This window comes from Saimiri boliviensis, chromosome 3 (genome assembly GCF_048565385.1).
Source record: "Saimiri boliviensis isolate mSaiBol1 chromosome 3, mSaiBol1.pri, whole genome shotgun sequence".
NCBI classification, from domain to species: Eukaryota; Metazoa; Chordata; class Mammalia; order Primates; family Cebidae; genus Saimiri; species Saimiri boliviensis.
In genome coordinates this window covers 66,753,099-66,773,946 of record NC_133451.1, presented here as the reverse complement: position 1 = coordinate 66,773,946, position 20,848 = coordinate 66,753,099, and the positions used below count along the sequence as shown (strand labels likewise).

The 20,848-nt window shown below is 35.6% G+C and overlaps 1 protein-coding gene across 7 annotated transcripts in view; it reads left to right on the top strand.

The window, feature by feature from the left end:
- Nucleotides 1-20,848, top strand: part of ANKRD17 (ankyrin repeat domain 17) — a 180,430-nt gene that overhangs the window by 829 nt on the left and 158,753 nt on the right. For 2 of the 7 annotated variants that reach the window (XM_074396255.1, XM_074396254.1), the window contains exon 1: nucleotides 17-20,848. This exon is cut by the window's right edge. The exons of the other annotated variants lie outside the window; for them this stretch is intronic. The gene's annotated coding sequence lies outside the window, so the exon portion shown is untranslated. Of the gene's footprint in view, nucleotides 1-16 lie in introns of those variants that run through there. 7 annotated transcript variants of the gene reach the window in all.

Sequence of the window (20,848 nt, the reverse complement as noted above, 5' to 3'; positions counted from 1 at the left end):
GAGGGTAGCTGACACGTGGGGGTGGGAGGACCACGGAGTTCACGGAGTTGGTGAACAGCCTGTTACCATGGGATGGCTCACATGGTTAAGGATGGAGGGAATTGGTTACGTTCCCTGTTTACACGCTGTGGGGGTGATCTGCCTGGGGTCAGTAGGGCCACCTTATTCTGGGGCGGGATTGAGATCAAAGCGAGAGGAGTAAAATAATAGGTAGGTGAGTCTCTTGGCGACCAACTAGGAGGTTGATCAACTTCTCTCAGTTGTGAGGTGGAGGGGAATAGTTTGGGGGGGGGTGTAAGGTTGTAATGGACTCAGAGCTAAGTGTTTGTGTATATGAAGGGCACGTGAGAAGCTGTACTTTTCCATACTGTTCTGCAGGGTTTTTCACCACTATCCTGGCTGCTGAAGTAACCTCACTTCCTCAATCTCTCAAGGATTTTGGATGAACTGATGCTGTACTTTTATACATTTATCAGTAACTTTAAATTATTACAAATGACCATATACATTTATAAGTGGATGAAATATATTTGATCCTTACACATACATACATATGTGTCTTCAAATGTTTCTTTAGTGCGTTAGAATTAATTCAGGACCTGTTGTCCCATAATATGGGACAGCCAAAGAGTCGGCTTTGGAACCAGGCCTGGTTGTGTTGAGTTGGAATAGGAAAGGCCTCTCGGTTTGTCCTAGTGATCTGGTTTCATAATAACTTTATAATTTTTCCTGGGTCCACAGACAGGCGGCGTTGCAGGACCTTATTCCTCAAAGAAGCCCTGAAAACCCAAAGGCTCAGTAAAACATACCATACTGACAACCAACTGAGAGTTAGCTTTACTAGTTATTAGCTGTCTTGCATCTCTCTTGTCTCCTTCCTGAAATAGAATCTAGAAAAAAATCTTTATCTGGAGAGGGAAATTGTAACTTAGGCAGCAGAGGTAAAACAGCTTTAAAGGCTGATTTTAAACTTAGTTTTAAGAGGAGACCAACTGATTCATCTAGAAGCACCACTTCCTATTTATTCTCTTCCACAAACATGGAACTTATTTTGGTGCAAGCCTGGTTTTCTGAAAACTGCATTTATTGAATCCTGGGTTCTGTTGAAATAGAGAAGTACCTTTTAAAGGATTTGACACATGTAGAAGACCAGATTCTCTTTTATCTCAGGCTGAGTTATGTAGGTAGAGATGTTAAGTGTTGAAGTCTGTATGAAAAAAGATGCCACTCTTTGTTTTTATTCCCATTTAGCCTGTTGGATTCTGAGAATAGGTTTGTATTGATAGATTTATATTGGCTTTTTTGGATGTTTAGGATACTGTGTTACTCTGGCTGCATTTGAAACAAGGAAAAGAAAGATGTGCTGGGATCCTTATCTCTAATAAAATTTGTCATGGTACTTAGAATCATTTAATTGTATGATTCTCAAAGGTGAGAAACATTTTACAGATAATTCAGCCCTTTGAAAAGGAGGAAAACATGGTTTAGAGGAAAGTGGTTGTGGTGGGTAGTAACAAAAGTACAAATCAAAGTTTTCTAATGGCTTAGACCTGTGTATTTTTTAGTGATAATTTATTTCCTCTTATTCTCCACCTGACAACATTGAGAAAGATAGTTACTGAATAGCAAGGTAACACAGTCCTGTAGCTATGGGCAAAATACCAACATTTAAAATTTTAAATTCTCCCAAAAAATAGTATGCTCTGGTTTAGAGCAAGGTTATGATAGTTGAATGCAACACTTAACGGGGTATTCTGCTGCAAACTTCACACACTTAGGTAGTTTTGTCCATTGGAATATGGCCTAATAAGCAAAACTTTTAGTAATTCCTTATGAAGAATGGCTGTAAGTTTGTACATATGTTTATTTTGTGGGTCAGGTTTGTTTTCCTTTTATAACATAGGAATGGTTATGTTGACTTTGACAAACTATGGTAGTGTTCTATGTTTTTGATGTACCTTCTCCTGTCTTTTACGTGGTGGTGCAAGCAGTGGGTTTGTTATTTGTTACGAAAATGAGTCAGGAGAAAAACATGTAAGAAAGTACACTCATTGGCGGGGCACAGTGGCTCACGCCTGTAATCCCAGCACTTTGGGAGGCTGAGGAGAATGGATCACCTGAGGTCAGGAGTTGGAGACCAGCCTGGCCAACATGGTGAAACCTTGTTACTACTAAAAACATACAAAAAATTAGCCAGGTGTGGTGGCGGGCACCTGTAATCTCAGCTACTTGGGAGGCTGAGGCAGGAGAATTGAACCCGGGAAGCGGAGGTTGCAGGGAGCCGAAATAGTGCCGTTGTACTCCAGTCTGGGCAACAGTAGTGAGACTCCGTCTCACGAAAGAAAAAAGTGTACCCCTTAAAAGAAATCTATACAGATGAGGGATGAGCAGACAAAAAGGAGTACAGGTTGTTTCTATCCCTATCTTCATCTTTTGACTAAAGTAAAGAAAAATAAAACTGTAAGCTAAATGGGTGAGTTGTGTAGTGTTTTTCTTTTAATTACCGTTTTACTGACATGTCAGCAGAAGCTTAACTTTCTGGAGCTAGGAAGTGTTGTGCTAAAATCACAGTGTTGTCTTTTCTCTAATTCATTCTGTTATAGACTACACAATAAAAAAAAGTAGATAAAATGATCTTTAAAATTATCCTTCAAGATTATCGAAAGATTAAAAAGGAATGTGAAAGTTTATAGTTTTGTGATATTTAACATGAAAGGATAACTTTAATGTAACAAAAATATATAGCTTTGCTATAAATAAATGCTACCTGAATAATCTCTGTATCTGCCAAAAGAGGAAAACTGGAAGAAAACGAGAATCAATTTAAAGAAGAACTTCATTTAAGTGTTGAAGAGTAAGAATATAATTCCTAGACCTTGGACTAGATTACTGAGAATAGGATTTTACTTAAAAGTATTTCAGAATAGGATAATCATGTTTTAGATAGTTTGCATAACTTGGGGTATACCTGGAAACAAGACCAAGAACTACCTGCCTCCCTCTCCCCCTCTATTTGACACAAAATCTTAGCTGTAAAATCAAACATGCATAATTTTCTTGGCTTTCAGTGAGTAACTGACCAATATGGAAAATACAAATATATTTTCTAACATAAAAGCCATAACGTTCTTTCTTATTAGTGGACAAAATTAATTGAATTGCTTACTCGACTATTACAAGAAAATAAATCTTATACTTTCAAGAATTGATACTTTATTTCAGAAATAACATTGCATTCTATTGAATGCATTTTTGAATATGAATGATTTTAGTATTTTGTTGTTGTTGTTGTTGTTGGAGACAGAATTTTGCTCTTGTTGCCCAGGCCAGAGTGCAATGGGATGATCTCGGCTCACTGAAACCTCTGCCTCCCGGGTTCAAGTGATTCTCCTGCCTCAGCTTCCTGAGTAGCTGGGATTATAGGCATCTGCCACCACACCTGGCTAATTATTGTATTTTTAGTAGAGACAGGGTTTCACCATGTTGACCAGGCTAGTCTTGAACTGTTGACCTCAGGTGATCTGCCGGCTTTGGCCTCCCAGAGTGCCGGGTACAGGCATGAGCCACTGGGCCCTGTGATCTTAGTATTTCCTAAAGCAGAATTCAAACAGGGAGAAACAATTTTGTTGAAGATGTATAAAGTTTAAATACAGTAGAAGTTGATCAGAATTTCATCTGTTTTTGTAAGTAACCTGTGACTAAATCAAGAGATAAGCCTAGGGAAGAAATTTTAGACAAAAGTGAGCCAGTAAGTAAATTAGTACTGAATTAGTATTGAAAAAATTTGTAAGGCGAGGAAGGATCTGTTTACAGATGGAAAAAGAGTTGAAAATGAGGGCCTGGGCACGGTGGTGGCTCCTGCCTGTAATCCCAGCACTTTGGATGGGGATGGTCATGGTGGTTGGATCATGAGGTCAGGAGTTCGAGACTAGCCTGGCTAACATGGCGAAACCCTGTCTCTACTAAAAATACAAAAAAATTAGCTGGGCATGGTGGCAGGCACCTGTAATCCCAGCTACTTGGGAGGCTGAGGCAGGAGAATCTCTTGAACCCAGGAGGCGGAGGTTGCGGTGAGCCCAGACTGCGCCACTGCACTCCAGCCTGGGTGATAGAGCAAGACTCTTCTCTCAAAAAAAAGAAAAAAAGAAAATGAGGGAGGAAAAAAAAATTTCAGAATTAGACTGTTTCCTCAGTTTCATTTGCAAATATTTTTGTTTGTTTTTTAATGGAAAAATGCTATCTAAATTCCACTTTTCTAAAGCTTAAAATCCTAGATTGGCCCAGAAAAGCTTCCTTGTTTCATCTCGTATTTGATGTAGCAGTATTTGTAAACTAGATGTTAAGATCTTTGAGGCAGTAGTCTGTCTTAATTATAATTTATCTTGTCTTCTCTCCTGCTTAAGCACAGTACTAGAAAAAAAAAACATTTTTAGTGAATAACTAGTACTTAGAGAGGATTCAGCATTCATTTCCGAAGAGAAGAGAAGGAATAGAAATTCTTCCCTTTTTGGATCCAGGACCTCTGAATAGCTGAAGTTTAGATTTCAACATTTTCCAATTTCTTATTTCCTTTTCTTAGTGATGATGATCTTCTGTAGGTATTAAGGGGAAAGCCAGTTAAACTAATAGAAATTGATTGTTGAATGCCTGGTAAGTACCTTAAGCCTCCTAAATTTTTAGTTTTAAAAAGTAAATAAAAATGAATATTAATTCAGTGCCTACTGTTTGTAAAGGCTAGGTAAAGGTTAAAAGTATGGATTCTGGAGCTTGGATTTAAATCCTTGATCCATCACTTACTGCTTTGTGACCTTGGCCAAGTTTTTTAAGCACTACTGCAGTTTCCTTATGTAAACAGTATAAATGGTAATGATGGTAGATACTACTTTATAACATTGTTATGAGAGTTAAATGATTTAATACAGTTTTCATGTATTGTCATTTTATTCTCATCCTAACCCTATGATGTAGGTGCTGCTATATTTGTTTCATTATTCAATAAATGTTTGGAGTTCCTACTATATGTGAGTATTGTGCTATACTGGGTGAGAAATGGTGAACGAAACTATTATTAAGACACCTTGATTTAACAGTGCACCAGTGAATAAAGTTTGGGGAGGTGTGAGAGTGAACTTAAGTGGTTAAATGTACATCTTGACTAATGTGTGAGTTTCAGAAGTATACAGATGTTGGCAGGGAGCATTCAATTTACAGGCAAACATACTGGCGTAGAAGGATTTTAGGAAACTTCATCAAGGTCGCATAGCTAATAAATGTCAGAGTGGGATTAACCTGGGACTGTTAGAATCTAAGCCTTCTCATTCATTCATTTATTCCCTCACTCATTCACACACTCTGTTATGCTGTATGGTGTTAAATACCATATTTCAGATTGTGGCAAATTCAGATTGTATAGGGGGAGATTCTTTTCGCCATTAGGGCAACCATTGAAGAAAAACTGGTCACCTCAAGCTTTTCTTCCCATTTCTAATGAAAAATTCACTAAAGAAAAAGAAAGCAAGAAATACAGAGTATAGAAAAACAATCCATATACCTACCACTAGAATTAAGTTAACAAGATGAAAACTTCGTAGTGAAAAACCACCCTTTCTAGAGGCAATTTATTGCTACTTTCCTGCCTTTCAAAATACTTACTTTTCAAGGTAATATTTCCTTATGCGTTTGAAAAAAAATTTCTTTTAAATGGAGATTGTTAACTTGGGGTCTGGATAGGCTGTGAATCTCCCGATATTAAACACAAGATTTTGTTGAAGGTGCTTTTAAGGCTTTTTTTTCTTCCTTTCTGCCCTAGCCCCATAGTATATGTGCAGAATTTTCATTAGATCCTCAAAGAGGTCTGTGACCCTCCCCTCTCCCTCTGCCTTGGTACTTTGAAACATTCTCATTGCAGATTTAGAGGGAGACTTTGGCCATTTATTTGGATTACTAAGAGTTTGGAAAGTGCTTCTAACTAAGAAGATAATGTGTAAGAATGGAGGCCTGTTTGTAAAGTAGTAGGTCCAGGTTGATCTCATCATTCTGGTAAACTAGCTCTATGCCTGCTTTCTTTTCTCTTACATCTTCATGTTTTGTGCTTTAATTAATGAAGCAGTTTACAGTGTGTGATGTTGTCTATCAGATCTGAAAGCAAAAGCCTTGTCTTGCTCATCTTTATATCTCCTGCTTTACACTAGGTTCTCATGAAGTCCCTTCTCTGTAGTAAGAATTACTCATAAATATTTCTTGAGGGGCCACTTACTCTGGGAAATTTTTGTGACCTTAAGTCTTGAGGTAACAGAACTTGGTTGCATCTGTTATTTACATTGAATCCCTGTGGGATGTTTTAATTGAACCCTTATTTTTAGTTTAATCATTTTTAACGTGCCCAACTTAGTTGTAGTATTGTAAAAGTTTTCGGTGTTTAACAATTATCAAAGTATCACATTTTGACTCCCAGAAATTCACTGGACTATAGACTGCTTCTGCTGTTAGCTGATTATGCCCTCCAGCTGATTAGGAAAACAATTTTTAAGTCCTTGAGTCAGTGTAATTGTATTTATGACAGTAGTTTTTCTGAATTTTATAAAGATAATTTAATGGGTTAAAAATGTGGATGTAATGAGGGCCTTCATAATTTTTCCATACTTGACCACAGGTGAAAAGGAATTTTTACTTCCTATTGGTATGTGAAGTAGTGCCTGCTGGTACCACTTATATTTTTGTTAGGATCGGTAGGAGGCATCAGCCTACGGTGTAACCTACACAAAACCTAACTTTTTTCAGCTTTCATCTTTTTTAAAAAAAAAAAAAAAAAGTCAGTCATGAGGGAATTGAAGGTGGTGAGTAAATATGAATATCCCTGTAGTCCCTTGAACCTAACCTATCTGGTGTGGTAGAGTTATGCTCTTCCACTTCTTACCCAAAAGCAAAATACTTTTTCTGACTTATAATTCTTCACTTCCTAACTTTTTTTTGTCTTTAAAAATTATTATTCATTCATGAAGGGATGTAGAGTTCTGGGACAATATAGGTATCATTTTTATAATGATTTATAATTTGGGGTTTCAGTTATTGAAAAGGGAAATGTTAACTTATTTTTTCCAAGCATGAGATGAAACTCCAAATAATATACCTCTGATTATTGAAAGCATAACTTAGACTGCCTTCTGTCCTACAAAACTTGTAAACATTACAAAACTTGTAAACATTACATCTTTTAAAGGGGTTGACTTTGTGTGTGTGTGTGTGTGTGTGTGTGTGTGTGTGTGTGTGTGTGTATAGAGATGGCGTTTCACTGGGTTGCTCAGGCTGGTCTTGAACCCCTGACTTCAAGTGATCCTCCTGCTGCGGGTTCCCAAAATGCTGTGGGATTATAGGCCTGAGCTACTGCATCCAGCCTAGGGTTAATTTTTAAGTTTACTTCTGTGAGACTAGAGATAAAAGAGAGTGGGGAGAAAAAAATGTGAAGATTTTCATTTAAACATCAGAGTACTAAAAATACAAAAGTTAGCAGGGCGTAGTGGCTTCTGTCTGTAGTCCCAGCTTTTTGGGAGGCTGAGGCAAGAGAATTGCTTGAACCCAGGAGGCGGAGGTTGTAGTGAGCAGAGATTGCTCTATTGCATTCCAGCCTGGGTGACAGTGAGACTCCGTCTGAAGGAATTTCATTATTAGTCTCTTTATAAACAATTTTTTTGTGTGTCTTTCTTTTTTTTTTTGAGACAGGGTCATCCAGGCTGATCTTCGATCACCGAAGCCTCTGCCTCCCAGATTCAAGCGATTCTTACCTCAGCTTCCCTAGTATCTGGGGTTGAGGCATGAGCCACTGCACCTCGCTAATTTTTTTTGTATTTTTATTAGAGTTGGGGTTTCACCATGTTTGCTGGGCTGGTTACAAACTCCTGGCTCAAGTGATCTGTCTGCCTTGGCCTCCCAAAATGCTGGGGATTACAGGCTTGAGCCAGTGTTCTCAGCCTTTATAAACGATTTTGATATATGGTGAAATCTCTCAAAGCTTGTGAATCGAAGTGAATTATGCTGATGAGTGGGCAACAAGATTGAGAATAAATTGAAAACTATTAAATATGTTTTCATGAGTCAAGGATTTGAGTAAATGATCTGAAATACAGCATGCTTTTTTGGTAAAAAGTTTAGTATAATGTACGGTGAAGTTAAATAAGGCATTGGCAATAACCAGAATCATAATTCTCATTTTAAATAATGCTGTGCTACATCTGCACAAAATAAATGATATATATTTTTGGCTGCTGTACCATGAAAATGATGACTAAAACGAGAAGGTCTGGAGAGGGATAGTTTTAAAATGATTGTAGAGCTAGATATGGAATCCATGATTGAGGAGGACTCTAGATTTTACTTAAATATAATTTTATTGCTTATTACTTCATGTTCAAATTAACTAGTGACTCAAACTGACTTACAACATAGAGAAAATCATGAGGTATACCAGATAATACTATTTCAGCTTTGAAAATAAATTTATTTTTTTATTTCTTGAGATTATTTGAAAGTGCATTCTAGACATGTCATATTGATGGAACTACTCTATGGCTGTGCATCTCTAGCAGGGATTTTTGCCTGCTCCTTTTATCTTCCCCAAAATACTATTAGCTTACCTAATTTAACCTTTCATTTTTTAAATCTCCATCCTCCCTCACAGAAGAAAGGAATAGAAAAGAAAAATACAAAAGTGAAGAAATAAGAACCTGTTCTAAAGTTATTTTTTGGTCTGGGTTTCTTCATGGATCAACTCTTAATTAGTTTAAAAACATTTGCTTGAAACCTGTTCTGGAAGCATCTATGGAAAGGCTGGTTCCATTAGTTTTGAATTTAGAATAAATATATGTTACCATAGGGATCTATTTCCTTTTCCTTCTTTTCCTGTCATCCTAAATATGAAGACTGACAAGAAAAGGAAGCCCTCCTGTTTGTTAGTTAGTGTTACAAATGCCTTTGACCCTATTATTGTCTCTTTCTTTCTCTATGCCATGTTTCCCTTTTACTTTTTTTTGTGGCATTAATAATGAAAATAGTCCTGTTTCAAAGCCTCTAGTATAGCACATACTAGTGATAGGTGGATTGTAGTGGTAAATTCTTTTACCTGACAAACATTTCTTGAGTGTCTCGTATATATGGCTGTTTACAGTGTCTAATCTTAACCATTTCCTCCCTATTGAATATGAAAAAAATTTTTTTAATTATAGTTGTATGTGTTAAACATGTATAAGTTAAATGAATTTATACATATTGTAGTTAGTAATAACTTACATACATGGAAACTTAGCACAATGATATAATTCAGTTTTCCATGTGACTATTAGCTAATCTTATTAGCTATGATTATTAGCTAATAGTGATAATTGTCACTATTAGTATACTCTTTGAACTAAATTTATTTGAGGCATTATTAACACCTAGCAAAATTACCTAGGGATTAAAAGGGTTTTCAAGAAACGGAGACATTATTTCTAGATTCATAAAATTTAAATTTTGTTGAGATAAAACTAATAATAAAACTGTGAAGATGATTTTAGTCCTGTATAAATCCTGTACTTTTTAGGGGCATCTGTGTTTGTTTTTGGTGTAGCTGTGTGTCTTATGATCATAGGGATAATTTTGTTTTGATTTTTGACTTTAGATCTTTTGTGAGTGTCTCCTGGAATACTCAGTGATTTTTGATATTTTGTTTGTTTTTAAGATGAGGTCTGTGTTATTTTTCTAGAGTGTCCTTGACAACTAGATTATACTAAAGAGTCATCCATTCTAATTTTACCTTGAAAATTTTATAGTAAGAAAGGAGAGATCTGTATTAATATACTTGGGATTGCTGCAGGTAGAAATATGTTAAAATATGAGAGACTGAGTTATAAGACAGTGTAGGTTGAAAAATATTAAGATTTTAAGTATTGGTTACGTATAATTAAACGTTATTCATTAATTTATACCTATTTGTAGAAACACATACTTGCAGAAAACTTGACAAAAATCAAAAAGATGTAAAGAATAGAACAATCACTTATTATTCTGTCTTCAGAGTAAATCATTACCTCAAATAGTCTTTTCATTCTTTTTCCTTGGTGTGTGGTAATCAATTTACCACAAAGAGCAGAGCTACGACTTAGAAATTTTGCTTGCTGAAATTTTTATTGATGGGCTTTCTTCAAATGTATCCATTGAAGAAATGAGTCTTCAGATTATGATTTTTATGTATTTAAAAATACAAGCTAATAAGCGTATTTATACTTGCAAAATATCTTCTAATACATAGGTGTTTTTATTCCATTTTTAGAGTAAATGCTACCAACAGCTTGGTGTATATCAAATGTTTGTTTCTTGGTGAGACTGAATGCGTGCGTATGTGTTGTGACTGAGAGAATGTTAATATTTGCTACATTATTCTCATTTACTTATGAGTATTTCATAATATAAATGTTCATAATTTATTTGATCTTTTATGTTCGTAGACATTTAGATTGTTTTCACCACATTGCTATTAGTGAATATCCTTGTACAGTTATTTTTGAGTGTGAAACTATTTCTTTGGGACGGATTCCTAGAAATGGAATTGCTGGGCTAGAGGATGCATGGTTAAATTTGGTAAATACTTTCAAGTTTTACTTGCATCAGCAGTGTATGAGAATGTTCCTAGATGTGATTAATTTTCTTCGTTTTAAAACTCTGTTAAAAATGGTGTTTTATTTTAATTTTTCTGGTTACTATCATCATTGAGTATAAGTTTCTTAATCTTTTTTTTTTTGAGACGGAGTTTTGCTCTTGTTACCCAGGCTGGAGTGCAATGGCGCGATCTCGGCTCACCGCAACCTCCGCCTCCTGGGTTCAGGCAATTCTCCTGCCTCAGCCTCCTGAATAGCTGGGATTACAGGCACGTGCCACCATGCCCAGCTAATTTTTTGTATTTTTAGTAGAGACAGGGTTTCACCATGTTGACCAGGATGGTCTCGATCTCTTGACCTCGTGATCCGCCCGCCTCAGCCTCCCAAAGTGCTGGGATTACAGGCTTGAGCCACCGTGCCCGGCTTTAATCTTTGTTTTTTATTTGGATTTCTTTTGAAAATTTCCTGGCTTCTCCCTTATCTATTTTTCTATTAGGTTTGTCTTACCATTTTCTTAGTGATTTGTTGGTAGTATTTATATTTATAGGTATGAACTTTCATAGTGTTATGTTTTACAGTATTCTCTCAACATTGTTTTCACAACATAGAAAATCTATTGTTTAGTAAAATATATTATTCTTTATGACTTCTGGAGACCTTCCTCAATCCAGTATGTAAAAATTTTTAGAAAATTTTTTTGGACTTTGTTTTTCAAAGATACATGGATCTCTTTTTGGATGCAGTATTTAATTCTTGTTTCTATTTCTTTGTTCTATAGCAGTTGACTGATTCTTGCTTCTTAAAATGTAATCCTCTTTTGTCTCATGTAATACCACCTTCTCCTGTTTCTATCTCACTGTTTTTTCTTGATCATCTTGCTTCCTTTTACCACGTACAGCAATCATACTTCAATTATTTACCTCGTTGGGCCCTTTTCTGTTTTGTATCTGGTCTCATTTAGATGATTTGAACTACTGTGTCATTGTATATCTATATACCAGTCACTTTCAAGTTTATAGCTCCAACCTAAACCTCTTTTTTGTTTTTTTTTTTTAAATTGGGCTCACCCTTCTGGCCACCCACCATTTGTGCAAACCTTTCTTTTAACACCTAATTGTTTCTTTTCTTAAGAGAATCAATTCAAAGTCCCATCCAGTTACTACATAGAGCCCAAAGTGAAAGATAGCTACAAAATGCTTTTCCTCTTAATTCAGAGAATTTCAGTAATCTATAAAACAATAAACAACTATATCTCCCTCTTTTCACCCAACCCACTGTGTAGTAGTTAATAGGAATAGGATAATCATAATGAAAGCTCTTTTAGAGAAGGGAAGAATAGGAAGCACACAACAGTCAGTGGTCTGTTAATAATGAAATCCTTCTGGGGAGGAGTTGTGACAACTTTTCCCTAGCTACTGAGTGTTCCTTGGTTAAACTGATTTTCCTCTATGAGAGGAATGCTCTTTTCACTGTTGTGTGTTTCCTTTGTTTAGTTCTTTAGGTAATGCTTCCTTGATTGTTACCTTCCTTAGCCACATTTGAAATAGTAGACATTGGAGGGTGTGACATCCCTAGGAAGTGCACAACTTCTTAGCCCCCTACGAGTTGGTATAGATTCAGGGGCCTGTAGGGTTAAAGTTCAAGTGTAAGATTTTTAGGCCAGTAATGTAGTTTGGTGGTAAAACTCTTTCAAAAATGTAATAGATTTCTGTTCTGTTTTTCTTAGATAGGAACATGTAACATTAACGATAGCAAAATATCTCTTAGTCATAAGTTTTGGAAACCTGCTGATTCTCATATTTACTGGTCTGTCTCTGTGCTAGGCTGGCTCCTCCCTTAGGTTTCCTGGCTACCTCGAGAGGATATAAAATATCTTGGATGATGTATCAGTAAGGGTTTAACCAGAGAAGCAGAGCAAGTAGATTTATATGTGATTGCTATGTATTAGGAGATTTACTACAAGGAATTGGCTTACATGATTATGAGGACTGACTAAGCAAGTTTGAAATCTATAAGACAGGCAGTTAGTGGGAGAGAAGATTGTGGGCAAGTTGGAATCCATGGATTTAGGCTGAAGCTGTCCTCCATAGACAGTCAGGAAGGAAAGATACAGTGAAGAGAGAAAAACTATACACTCAGCTGCTGTTTGGTGTCTCATTTGCTCAGAAGAACCTGACCTCTTTTAAGAGCTCTCCTGACTAGGTCAGGCTCACTGAGGATAATCACCCTAACTTAAAATCAGTTGATTAGGAACTTTAATTACATCTGCAGAATATTCTCACAGCAGTACGTAGATTAGCATTTGACTGAATAATTGAGCGAAGGTATTTGTGCTACAGTATGTCTGCTGTCCTCTCTTCTTTCTAGGAAGGAACCATCATAGGTGGAAAAGCAACATTCTCAACGTTATCTTTGCTACTACCTGGCAGAGAATGCTTGAACTCACAAAAGTTATTTCCTGGTATTTAGAATACAGAAGTAGCTGCCTTTTTCACCCTGAGAGACCCAAATTACTGGACTCTTTTAGGTTGGAGTTTGCTACTGAGAAAGCTTCTTTTTAGTAGCACTGTTTCCATGTCTGTCTGTACTTGCAAACTGCTTTATAGTTGAATTGATCTTTCTTCGTGATCTTTAAATAGCCAACACACACCATATTTTGAGTTTTTCTAACTGCTTTTCATAGAACTATAGACTTAGCAGGCATATTGCAGGCAAGAGTTTTACTAAATGTTCTGCAGTTGTATAGCACAGGTCATTAGGTCTTCAGTTTGAGGTGTTTCCTTGCTACTTGTTCTTATCTAAGTGTTATCAGAGATTTTAGGAGTTTCTTAGAGCAGCATGTCACTTCTCCTTAACTGTATTAGTTAAGGTATAAGGTAGATCATTTGAACAAAGAGATTCCAAAACACATCAGGCAAGGTAGAAGTTTGTTACTCTTTTATGTGCTACTCTGGAGGTAGACCTTTAGGTTATTCACACATCTAAGTACCGGCTGTCTTGCACTTGGCTATGCCATTATGCCATCCCTTAATCAGTGCTGTCCAATACTGCAGTCACTAGCCACATGTTGCTGCTTAGCTCTTGAAATGTAGCTAGTGCATCTAAGGATCTGAGTTTTAAATTCGTTTATTTTTAATTTAAATATTACATCTAGCTAGTGGCTACTGCAGACACCCGGATCTTGGACTTACTGTCTCCAGAACTGTGAGAAAATAAATGTCTGTTGTTTAAATGACCCAGCCTGTGGTATTTTGTTATGGCAGCACTAGTAAACTAATACTAGAGGAATAAGAAACAGAAAGGTCAACATAGGTAACTTGCTTTTGAGGAATTGACCAAGGAGTTGCAAATATCATTTTCCGTTATATCCCTTTGACCAGAACTTACTTATACCGACATATCTAGGACTTTGCTCTGCTGAGTGGCCATATACCCAGGTAAAACTTGTGGATAAGTAGTCTTTTGCATAAAGAAGGGGACTGTGGTTATTGGGGGATAATTAATGTTTTATAATGATACAATTCTGAGATTATATTATCCTTAAGACTACCAAAACAAGAATAAAAGTCATTGCTGGCTCCTGAAATAATCTTGTGGGCCTACCTTGGATCATGTCTCCATTCTTGAACTGGCCAGTATCACTAAGGAAAAAGATGCTGTGTTTAGTACTAAGACAAGTTCCTCCACCCTGTGTAGGATGTAGACTAGTAGACTACCTCCAAAATACGTCTTGAATTTTTCTGCTTCTCTCCATCTCCACTACTATCACCTTAACCCTGGCTCTTTTCTTACTTGAACTTCGTAGTAGCCTCCTAATTTGATCTTCCAGCTTTTTCTGTTGACTCCCCATACTTTATTCATTCTTCATGTAGCATTCATTCTTCATAGAATTCATTCTTCATGTAGATTAGGCTAATCTTTCTGAAATGTAATTTGTTATTTGACTTCTCATTGCTTTTAGAATAAAATCCAAACTCCTAACTTGGCTCAGAGAACTTTGTATGGCTGCTCCTTTAGAACTTTGTATGGCTGCTCCTTGTTGTTCCAACCCTTCCAGTTCCTTGACTGTCATCTAGTCACACTGACTTTCCTGTTTTTGCAACATGCAGGCTTTCTAGGTAAGGTCTTCTTACTTTCTTCCTAGTGTGTTCTTCACCTGGTTTTTTGTTCTTTCTCATCCTTTAGTTTTCAGCTTAGATAGCCTTCTTTGTCCAGTATTGTTGGAAGGAACTTTCTCCCCTTACACCACTTCTTCTTTTACCTCCCTTTTAGTTTTTTGCCGTAACTGAATAATTGCACTGGGGTGAAACATAGGAAAGAACCCCGTTAGTTTTTCACCAAGCTTTGTTATTACTAAATATTTAGTAAACTCTTATGTCTGTTTCTTACTACTTGGAAAGAAGTTTGTGGGTGGAAATGAGGTGAAAGAATTTGAGTGAATTTCTCAGTTGAACCTTGTGAAATTGTTTTTATAAGCCAGAAGTCATTGCATATCTGGTTTCATATGATTCAGCCTAGTATGTTAGCATGGTTTGGTATCTTTGAAGGCAGTTCTCACTCATTGAACTTCTTTCTCATGAGTTTTGGGTATTGTGCATTTAACTTGTTAGACATGCTTTAGAATCATCTTTTGTAAATGACCATAAAATATTCTCAGATGATACATTGAAATTTATGTTAATTTGGGAGAGAAATACATGTATAATACTGAATATTCCCATTGAGAAACATGGCATACTTGTGTATCTTCAGGCCTTTCATCTGTCTTTAATAAAATTTTAGTTTTTGTATAGATTTTGCGTATTTCTTCTGGAATTAATTTCAGATTATTTTATAGTTCTTATTGGTATCATGAATAGTGTATTTTATTCCGTTATACTTTCTTAATTAGTTATTGTTGGAGTATAGGAAGCTATTGATTGTGATATTTTGATCTCGTATATGGCCACTAAACTGAAATCTTGTATTCAGTTTAATCTGTTGAATTTTCTGACTCAACCTTTATGTTGATTCCAGTAAATTATTTTGTTCTCTCATTTCCAGTATTTGTCCCTTGTGTTTGTTTTTGTTTTCTTATTGCATGAGTTTTGAAACACCCCCAAAATGTTGAATGCCAATGGTAACAGAGGTTATACTTGTCTTTCTCTTGTTTTAAAGGGAGTGCTATTATTTTACTACCAAATTTAATGCAGATACCTTTTATCAATTTAGGGTATATCTCTTTTTCTTAAATTACTTAAGTTTTATCAGAAATAATGTACTACATTTTATCAAATGGATTTTTGACATCTTTTGAAATGGTCAGTTCTTTCTCTGCCCCTTCAGTATGTCCATATAGTGAATTGCAATAAAAGATTTCCTAATTTTAATTATGTTTTGAATACTTGGTATGATGAATTATTTTAATGAAATGTTGGATTTAGTTTCTTTTTTTTTAATTTTAATTTTTATTTTTGGATTTAGTTTCATTAATATTTTAATTTATATTTTCTATGAGGATTATCATGTTAGTTTTTCAAACTTATTTGAAGAAACTGTAAATATTTTTTTCCTTACATCAGTTTTGTTAAGATACACGTTTTACAGATTCAGTTTATGTGCATCCTTTTTCCTTTTAGTCTTATATGTTGTGTTTTTGACCTTATTTGCCACTGAAATGTTAGAAAGGAGTTAGAGAAAGTGCTTTATTTGATCTTTTTATGATTTAGTTATTTCTTAAAGTGGCTTAAGTAATTTAGTACAGACCTCTTTTTCAAAATAATAACAAAAAAATTTTAATTGTAATTAAAAAAAATAATATTTACCATATTGTTTTCAAGTGTATAGTTTAGTAGTGTTAACTATATTCACAGAACTTTTTTATCTTGCAGAACTGAAATTCTATACCCAATGAAAAATTCCACATTTTCTTATCCTTTCAGCACCTGGCAACTACCGTTCTATTTTCTGTTTCTATGAATTTGTCTGTCACATAAGTGGAATCATAGTATTTTGTCTTTTTGTGACTGTCTTATTTTAGTTAATATACTGTTGTCAAGTTTCATTTATGTTGTAGCATGTGACAGGATTTCCTTTTAGATATTCCATTGTATGTATATATCACATTTTGTTTACCCATTCATTAGTTAATGGACCATCTTGGCTAGTGTGCCTCTTAACTTTTACATTTTATTCATTTATTTCAAATTTATATCAGTTCATTGAGGGGAGTAGGAACTTAATCTTGTATTTCCAGATAATCAGTTGACTTACCTGTTTTATAGTCTGTCCTCATTTTAAGTGCTGCCTTTATTTTATGTATTTCCACAATACAACAATAAACCAAGTAGCTGCTTAAGTGTATACATCTTTATAAGTACTGAATTTATATAAGCTGAAGTTCTGCATACTAAAATTGGTTGCTTGTACTAAGCAGTTTCATGTGTTTGTTAAGTAGCTAACATCTATGTGGGGTTTTATGGTTACAGGAATTTTAGATGATTTCCACTTAATCAGTTGAGTTATATTTTTTTTAATTCCATTTTTTTAAGGCACAAGGTCTTACTCTGTTGCCTAGGCTGGAGGGCAATGGCAGCCTCGAAATCCTGGGCTCAAGGGTTCCTCCCACCTCATACTCCCAAGTAGGTGGGACTACAGGGGCATGCCACCATGCCCAGCTACTTTATTTTTTTTGTAGAGACCGTCTTTCTATGTTGCCTAAGTTGTTCTAGAACTTTTGGGCTCAAGTGATCCTTCTGCTTTGGCCTCGCAAAGTGCTGAGATTGCAGGTGTGAGCCCATGTGCCCAGCCAAATCAGAGATCTTTTGAAGCAATTTTTCTTCTTCTGTTGCTTGAACCTCTAAGCAGGCTTGACATCTTTTTTTTTTTTTCCTTTCCTTCTTCCCTTCCTTACAGATTCTAGTAAAGAAGAAAAAGTACTTTTATGAAGATAAAGGCAATGTAGTGTTCTTACTGATTTGATGATGTCCTTAGGCTGTCTTTGAACTTGAAAATCTCCATACATTATTATTGCAGGACCTATAAACTATGAGTGTTTTGTAGTTCTCTTGCACTGTCCTTCCCATGTTTTTTAAAATACTAAATTTCACTGTATGTTTTATATATTTCAAGTGAACTAGAAGTGATTTAAAACTTACATAGTTGCTGTTCAGAAAATGTCAAAAAAGAAGAGCTTGTATAAGGTATAATGTAGATTAAATTTAATTATGTTGAGGAAGTAATATTATTTAAATCAAACCTGTTCTAAAGTTTGCACCAAATGTTAAACTGTGAGTAATGTTTTATTTCTATTTATCCATTTAACTTTTTTATATTGGAGGATTCTTAAAGGAAAATTGCATTATCTTTTTCCAGTTTTATTAAATCATTAGCAAACGTAAACTGAAAATTTAAACAGTAGAGGAATATATAGAATAAGAGTTGAAGATTGTTTTATATTCCTAGTTGTAAATTTTAAGTGTATGTAATCCTATGCCTTTTTCTATGCATTTTCACCCACATTATACAGATGTATCTCTGTAATTTTGTTTTGCATAAATGAGATCATTATAAAATATCATTTGAAACTTTTAAAAAAAATAGTCCATCATAGACTCTTTTCATGTAAGTACACATATAGTTATCTTACTCCTTTAAATGGCTGTGAGTATTCCCTTGTCAGGTGTCAGGACTTAATTGTTTTCCAGTTTATGGAAGTTTTGGTTGTATCCAATGTTCTGCTGTTACAAACAATACTGCAGTGGACTATGTTTGATATTATTTCTGTATTGTGGTAGCATATATTCCAGAGGTAAAACTGCTAGACCAAAGGTGTGGGAATCTGTTTCTGTAACTGACATTTTATTGTGTGTGTCAACACCATATTTTAAAAACTAGTGATTTTGTAGTGGTATAGGATCTGCTAGGTTAGACATCAGCTTTCAAGCCCTGTCATATCTATGCTTTCTGGATATCCCTCTCTGTTGACTACATTATCCATAAAAGGGACAGATCATATATCACATCTTTCCTTAAGGTGTTTATAACACCTAGCACACTGAATAATTTTAACCCCAGTAACAGTGAGTGCATACTATGTGCCAGCCACAATTCTAATTGCTTTATATGTATTATACTGTACTGTATACCATTTAATCTTCACAACTCTAAGAGGTACATAGTATCTACATTTTGTAGTTGAAAAAATCAAGGCAAAGAATAAGTAACTTGTTCAAGGTCACAGTAAATGATGGAAATGGAATATAAATGGGTAGTCTCACATGAAAGTCTGGTTTCTTAACTTCATACTGTACTCTCATACTGTACTCACTACTATTCTTTTATGACGTCCCTAGTAATTGCTCAAGAAACATGTTTTGTATGCATTGTAGAGTTCACTAGCCATTTCATTTTGCTTCTAGATTTGTTTTATAGATCTGCATGAATGCCATATTACTCAAACTCATATTTAGTGACCTGTCACCAAGTAGAGCAACCAGAGAGAAATGATGGAGTAAGAAGAGTTATGGAACACCTCCTTAGACTTTACCTGAATGTAGCTAGTTAATACTACTCTGTTTTATTTCATCTTGTCTCCCTAACCCCTGTCTTGGGGAAATTCATGGACTGATCTTGAGATAGATTTCATAGATGGAGTAATAGGTATGTTACTCTTCATTATTTCTGAAACATACCCAAATCAATGTGAAGTGGGAAGAATGCTGTTTTAGACCCTCCTACACCTCTTAATTCATGCTGTTAAGTAAGTGTGGCATGTAAAAACTAAATATCTCAGTCTCCCATAAAAAAGGCCTGTGAATACCTTCTTTTGATGGAGGTTAGGTGACCTAATGTTTGTGAAAATATTTGTGACCTATAAGGATTTTCATAAATATTAGGTGTTGAAACTGAAGTATGAATAAGAATAGAGAGCCTTGTGAAAATTCTGACTACTAAGATGTTTGGCTATTTTACTTTAGGAAAATCCCGTATTTTTAAATTTCTAATTCTATTAAATTTGATTATTTTATTGCATTTATAGATTACTAATAAATATTTTCAGGTGTAATTGCGCATTTTGGTTGTTTTAGGCGGAGCTGATAGTAGATAGGTTAAGGGGTTGGGATTCTGTAATGAAGTGATCACAAATAATAGTTGTTTGGGTTAGAGGCTCTTTTTTGGATTATATTCTGAATTCATTAGGTTTTTAGGATTTAAATAGAATATGCCCTTAAATTCCTTGAGAACTTAGAAATTTGTCCTACTTTATCATACTGTTAATTACGAGGGAGAGACAAGGGTTACGAGAAATGCAAATCCTTTTCTGATTCTTAGGTCCTTTTCTGGGAATGTTAAAGCAAACTTTATGCCTGTGGCATCTCTACTATAGGCTCCTCAGATAATACCATGGTTCTAGACAAAATGGAAAGTATGAAAGCAAAGATTTTATCATGCTGTTTTCTAAATCGCGGGACCTTTAGAATATATCTCTAACTCATTTTTTGTTGACTCCTTTCACTTGTACCTTTTCTTACTCTGTGGCCACATACCCACTTTATAGTCTTTTTTTTTGGTTTTTTTGGTTTTTTTTGAGGCAGAGTTTTGCTCTTGTTACCCAGGCTGGAGTGCAATGATGCGATCTCGGCTCACCGCAACCTCCGCCTCCTGGGTTCAGGCAATTCTCCTGCCTCAGCCTCCTCAGTAGCTGGGATTACAGGCACATGCCACCATGCCCAGCTAATTTTTTGTATTTTTAGTAGAGACAGGGTTTCACCATGTTGACCAGGATGGTCTCGATGTCTTGACCTCGTGATCCACCCGTTTCGGCCTCCCAAAGTGCTGGGATTACAGGCTTGAGCCACCACGCCCGGCTACTTTGTAGTCTTAAGATCCTCTCTACTAATCAGTCTACCTTTCTGCCTGAAACCCAGACTTCAGTACCTGACTTCTCTTGGCCAGACTGAAGTCCTGTAATATGATTTAAGTTGTAAATGTGCCTTAGTATGTGGGATGTTTTTTCATATGAGGAGATTCTTAACCTACTTTAGCTTAATCATCAGATCCTTTTGTCTTTTATGCTAACACATAAAAAACACAGGTTTGGTATTAGAGCTTTTTGTCTTCTATGCATGAGCAGTTTTGTTTTGAATCCCAGGGATCCCAGAAGAACAGCTTTGCTTGGCCAGGGGACCCATTCATTGGCTTATGCAACCTAGAATGTTAAGATTCATATATCTTAATCG